This window comes from Lutra lutra, chromosome 18, assembly GCF_902655055.1.
Source record: "Lutra lutra chromosome 18, mLutLut1.2, whole genome shotgun sequence".
Lineage (NCBI taxonomy): Eukaryota > Metazoa > Chordata > Mammalia > Carnivora > Mustelidae > Lutra > Lutra lutra.
Genome location: NC_062295.1, coordinates 12,376,214 through 12,382,407, shown reverse-complemented (window position 1 = coordinate 12,382,407; position 6,194 = coordinate 12,376,214).

Sequence of the window (6,194 nt, the reverse complement as noted above, 5' to 3'; positions counted from 1 at the left end):
CCGCGGCCTAGTAGTTGGAGGATGTAGAATGAGGTGGAGGGAGAACTTCCCCTGGTGTGCGGGCCCCGGGCATTAGCCACATCACCCTGCAACACTTTTCATCCAGGAGCCTCATGATGTCAGTCTCGGGTGGGAACAGTATTATAACCTGGGGGGCCATGTAGGTGTTCAAAAAAGCATATTTAGTAGTATGTTTTTATATTTGCAAAAAGGAAAACGACCTATTTTCAACACACTCAGATTTTTGAGATTTCCACAAAAGACTTTAGGTTGAAAAATCTGCTCTAGAAATTTTTATATTCAGGATTTTTGAACAGTGTCAATTCATTTATAAGCCAGTCATTGAAAAAGGTACACTGGCTGAGACATTAAAGAAAAAAACAACTGAGTGGGGGAAACTGAGGGAAAGACAAGACAAATATAACTATTCTCCTACCTCATAAACCGAATCAGTGCATCATTGTTGGTGCTTTTCATGGGGTTGTTGGGAGAAATTCTCCTCCAGAAATAGGGAGAAGTTTTAGGAGGAGATTTGGATATACAGAAAAATAGGATGGGAATTGAGGCTGAAGAGAGGTTTAGGAAAAGTGGAAATACAAAACTTGGGCAGTCCAAAAACCCAGCAGGAGCAGAGGTGGCGTTTGAAGATAAGTTTAGCTTAGCATATATGTTTGCACAGAGTAAACTGATAGCTTTATAATTATGTGCAAGAACGCAGTTGTATGACTCACATGCCTGTATGATTATATAAGACTTGATGTGTTCTTTTAACCTAAAGCCAAGTGTACATGAAGGATTAACATTGTGAGAATATGCCTTTAAAGGCATTTGAGACAATGCTTCCCAGCCACTTGGTATTTGACTTTCGTTAACCATTCTGCAAGGATCGTGTGGTCTTTGTTCACTTTTTTTTTTAAATGAAAGGTGAAACTACCTTTTTTAAAAAAATAGACTTTTTTTTTTTTTTTAAGATTTTGAGAGAGAGAGAAAGCGAGCAAGGAAGAGGCAGGGGGAGAAGCAGACTCCCTGCTGAGCAGGGAGCCCTACTCTAGGCTCAATCCAGGACCTTGGGATGATGATCTGATCTGAAGGCAGATGCTTGACTGACTGAGCCACCCAGGCATCCCCCCAAAATAGACTTTACTTTCGAGAGCAAGCTCAGGTTCATAGCAAAGTTGAGTATAATTATATATTATAATATTACAATATTATAGAGAGTTTCTATATACCTCATATCCACCCCCCCCTCACTCATGTCACCCCTGCCCCCACACCCCCTACCCCCGCAGGGAGTGTCAACATTTGTTCCAATGGGTGGACCTGTGCGGACACATTATCACAGTCCATAATTCACATCGGCGTTCATTTTTGGTGCTGTTCGTTCTGTGCATCTGAACAAATGTGTGATGATAGCTATCCACCATTCTAGTACCACGCAGTATTTTCACTGCCCTATAATCCCTGAGTTCTCTCCGTTCATCCCTCCAGCCCCCCAACCCCTGGCAACCACAGATCTTGTAACTGCCTTTCCCAGAATGTTATGTAGTCGGAGTCCTACAGGATGTGGTCTCTCCAGACTGGCTTCTGTCCCTTGGTAATATGCACCTAAGATCCCTCCACGTCTTTTCATGGCTCGAGAGCTTGTTTGTTTCAACACCAAAGAATATTCCATCACGTTAGTGTACCAGATTGTCCTTTCACTGCTGAATAGCTGCTTGGTTGCTCCCAAGCTTTGACAATTACGATAAAGCTGCTTTAAACATCCCAAGTGCAGGCTTCAGCATGGACTCAAGCTTTTAACTCATTTGGGTAAATCCTAAGGAGTATGATTTGCTGGTTCATATGTGAAGAACATATTTTGTTTTGTAAAACACTGTAGAACTACTTTGAGAATTTTAGGACCCTTCCTTTTTTTAATATATATATATTTTATTTATTTGACAGACAGAGATCACAAGTAGGCAGAGAGATAGGCAGAGAGGGAGGGGGGCAAGCAGGCTCCCCGCTGAGCAGAGAGCCCGATGCAGGTAGATCCCAGGACCCTGAACTGAGATCATGACCCAAGCCGAAGGCAGAGGCTTAACCCGCTGAACCACCCAGGCGCCCTTTAGGACCTTCCTAATGGAGGGTGGAGAATCTGGAGTTACCAAGACACCAGAATCGGAAAGAGATGAAGGAGAGAGCATTGCAGGTCTGTCTGCCATGCAGTCTTGTCCTAGAGAAGTGTGGAGCCAACACGAGTGAAACAGAAGGGGCTTTGTGCAAGAGATAGAGGCGAGCTGGGCTTGTGGCCAGGAATGATGTCCATTCACAAGAAGGCACAGTGCTGTGCAACTCTTGGGCTGGAGGACTTGAGTGCTGGTACACTATTAAATAATGAGATTGTGAAGTACATGCAGGAGTAAATCATCTTTGGATCCAATCTGTGATATTATTAAAAACTGGAGGGAATCACATTTTGGAGCTTTTTGAAACCAATAGCAAATACAAATCTATTTGATAAAGAGGGAAAGACTCCAAGTGAGAAATTTCCCCTCTGCCATCTTGTTTCATGAGTTCATGGAAACTCCCATTACACAGCACCCCACAAAGAAGACAAGCCCAGGAAATTTACTGGACAGTTCTTGAAGTAACACTTTTTTTAAAATATGCTTTTCCCCCTTGATCTTAAAATAACTGGCTTTCTGAGCCATGAGAAATAAAACAGGCATTTGACTTCATTATTGTAACAATGTGCTTTTGAAGATTCAAACATCTGAGCTTCCGCGTTGGACAGATATTTAATGAATGACTGTTATGTACACATACTGTCCCTGAACATGCGTAGACTGTACCAGAAAGGTATGAAATACCTTATATAAGGCCTGCACATACTTCGTCATATTTAACAACCCAGTAAGGTAGTTGAGGTAAAGATTCTGTCCATCTGCGTTCCTCCTCGAGAAGACGGAGTCTCAGTTCACCGACTGTCCTGTGACTTCTGGCCTGTTGCCTCAAAGATCAAGCGTAACCTCCCATCTACTTAACATGGACTCGATCAGACATGGGGAGTTGGAATTCCTGCTCCAGCACTAATTAGCTATGCTAGTTACTTAATTCACCAGCCTGGTTTGTCAACAGCAAAATGGGAAAAAAAATTTTTTTTTAAGTACTTGCTTCCTAGGGTTGTTACAAGGAAGAGGAGAGAGAATGCAGAAAAATTCAGTGTTGTTGTTGTTTTTTAAATAAGCCCTCCGTTTATTAATAATTGCTTATAGGGATTCTCTTTTAAAATTTACCAACAAATTCTTTTTTTTTTTAAGATTTTTTTTTTTTTTTTTTTTTTTTTTGACAGAGATCACAGGTAGGCAGCGAGGCAGGCAGAGAGAGAGAGAGGAGGAAGCGGGCTCCCTGCCGAGCAGAGAGCCCGATGCAGGGCTCGATCCCAGGACCCTGGGATCATGACCTGAGCTGAAGGCAGAGGCTTTAACTCACTGAGCCACCCAGGCGCCCCTACCAACAAATTCTTTAAGGAATCAAATGCAAAACCCCTTTGAAGTACCAGTGTTAAGGTCTCCAGTAAAGATGCCAGCTCTCACTTTGAGGCCAGCAAGTTCGATTGTGACAGGCTGCTCTGGGTTCGTTCCAGGACAGGAAGGTGGTGGTCAACTTCACTCTTCCCTTTCCATCACACCCTCCGCTCCGCACCCTGTCCATACCAGCCAACGCAGGGGCAATTTCCACTCCTTTTACAGTGTAGACAGTAAAAGGCACGTGGAGAAGCAGCTTATCCATCATTTTCTGAAGATCTTTACCCCAGGCTGTGCAGTCAGCTGAACCCTGGCAGATCTGATTTAGGGCACTTGCGTGTTTTCAGGGGTGAGAAAGCTGGAGAGCCTGACGTTGGAAGCATGAGGAAGTGACCAAGAGGGTCTGAGACGCTGAGCCCTGCGGTGGGCACCCTGCAGGAGGGATAGGCTCTCACTTGCCATCACACACCCAAGGCCTGTGCCAACCTACTTGGTTTCAAGTTTGTTGAGAATAATAACAACTACCAGGAAACAGGACCATATGTTCATTTTACATGGATCATCTTAAGGACTGTTTACAAACATCCAGGTAGGGAAACTGAGTCACAGAGCCTTTAAAGGACTGGCCCATGGTGGGACAGCTAGAAAGCTGCACTGGCCACCAGCCTCAGAGAATTCAGCCTGAGAAGGCATTTCCCTTTAAAATCTCTTTGGAAGTAAATCCTGGCAATGATGGGCTCCAGTCCCAGCAAGAGCCTGGGCAAATCTCTGCACACCTCTAGGACCTCAGTTTTCTCACCTGCAAAATGGTTTTTTTTTTTTTAAAGATTTTATTTATTTATTTGACAGAGAGAGATCACAAGCAGGCAGAGAGGCAGGCAGAGAGAGAGGAGGAAGCAGGCTCCCTACTGAGCAGAGAGCCCGATGTATGGCTCCATCCCAGGACCCTGGGATCATGATCTGAGCCGAAGGCAGAGGCTTTAACCCACTGAGCCACCCAGGCGCCCCAAAATGGGGGTATTAATACAGGCCCACGCCCCCCACCCACCCAATCTGATCTGGTTACCAGGGGAGGGGTTGTGGACCAAGGGCACAGAGCCTGGCAGGGGTCTTCCCAACGCCTCTGACCCTCTCCCCAAATCCTCTGGCCACCGGGAGTAGCTGGAGCCCGCGTGGGCCTGGGGGGCTGTCCGCGCGCGGCGCTGTCGCGGCCATGGGAGGCAGGGCCCCCTCCCCCGCCGCGCCGGGAGGCCGCTCCGCACCATATTTAGTCAGGGGGAGCGGGCAGCCCCGGGCTGGTATGCGGCGCTGGGAATTCCTGCAGGAAGGAGCCCGCGCCTGCCCTTTTTGGGTTGTCGCCCGCCCTGCGCCCCCCGCCGCGCCCCGGGAGGGAGGACCGGCCCGGGAAGCCGGAGCCCGTGCGGGGCGGGGAGCGGGGCGCGCGGGTCCCCGGCCTGGCGCGGGGCCAGCCCACCGCCTGGGCTTCCTTTTATGGCCTGTGTGCGTGCGGGCGGCAGAGACCAGGGAGAAGACGGAGAGCCAGGGAGAGCGCCAGCCGGAGATCTGGAGCCAGCGGCAAGGGCCGGAGACAGAGGGAGACGTGTGGGAGAGACACAGGTGCCAGAGACAGAGGGACACTTACGACAACGGGAGACACAGAGAGAGACAGTGATGGACACAGTGACATACAGAGTGGCCGCAAGACAGAAAGCATGATGGATCTGTGTCAGACATACGGGAGAGATAGAGACAGACAAATGCTGGGGGAGGAGGGGAGAGAGGAGTCCTAAGCTTTAAGTGAAGTTTTGAGCAGCTTCTTCATTTGCAAGAATTTTGTGGGCGGGGGAGGAAAGTTTGGGAACTTGCAAGGGCGGGGTCCCACCCATTTTCTTTGGATCCTGACACACACCTTGCAAATTACATAAATGTACCCTCCCCAACACACGCACCCATTTTTTGGAGCTGCGGACACTAAGGCTCAGAGCAAGGAAATGACTTGCCCGAGGTCAGGCACTCAGCGAAAGGCACATGGAGGCCTGAAGTCACAGCAGCGGGTTTTTTTTTTTTTTTTTTTTCTTTTCATCTTTTGCTTGTGGGTGGAGGTGGGGATGGCAAATTGGGAAAAATAAAAAGTTCCCTTTCCCGAACAATTCCCAGCATTCGGGGGCTCCTGCCTCGCACTTTGCAAAGTTCAAAAAATCCCCTTTCTTTACCCTTCACGCAGCACGGCCAACCCCGTATCCAGCCAGTGGGAGGCAAATAAAATAGAAGCCGGGCGGGGAGGTGCCAATTCACAACCCCCCTCCCCCCACCCCCTCCGTGGGGAGGAAGCGGTTAAAATCCGTGCAGTGCTCTTGACCGGGCCAAGCCATTCTCAAGCATCCCCTGTAGACGCTGGCCGCTCGCCCCCTTTCTCTGGGAATCAGAGTCTCGGTGACTGTCCCAGAGCAGGGAAGGCGGGTGAGACACCTGCCCTGAAGCCTTCTACCTCGAGCTCTGCAGCCCCCTGCGCTCCCGCTCCGCGTGCGCCCCCCTCCCCGCGCAGTCGCAGGTGCGCCCTAGGGCCCGCACTGAAGCCGCGCTTCCCGGGCCCTGCAGGGGGCGCTGCGGAGGGAGCAGTTTGGGACCCTCCCTCCCACTCCCCCTGGGCGGCCTCCCCTCTCCCTCCCGCGGGCAGCTCCGGGT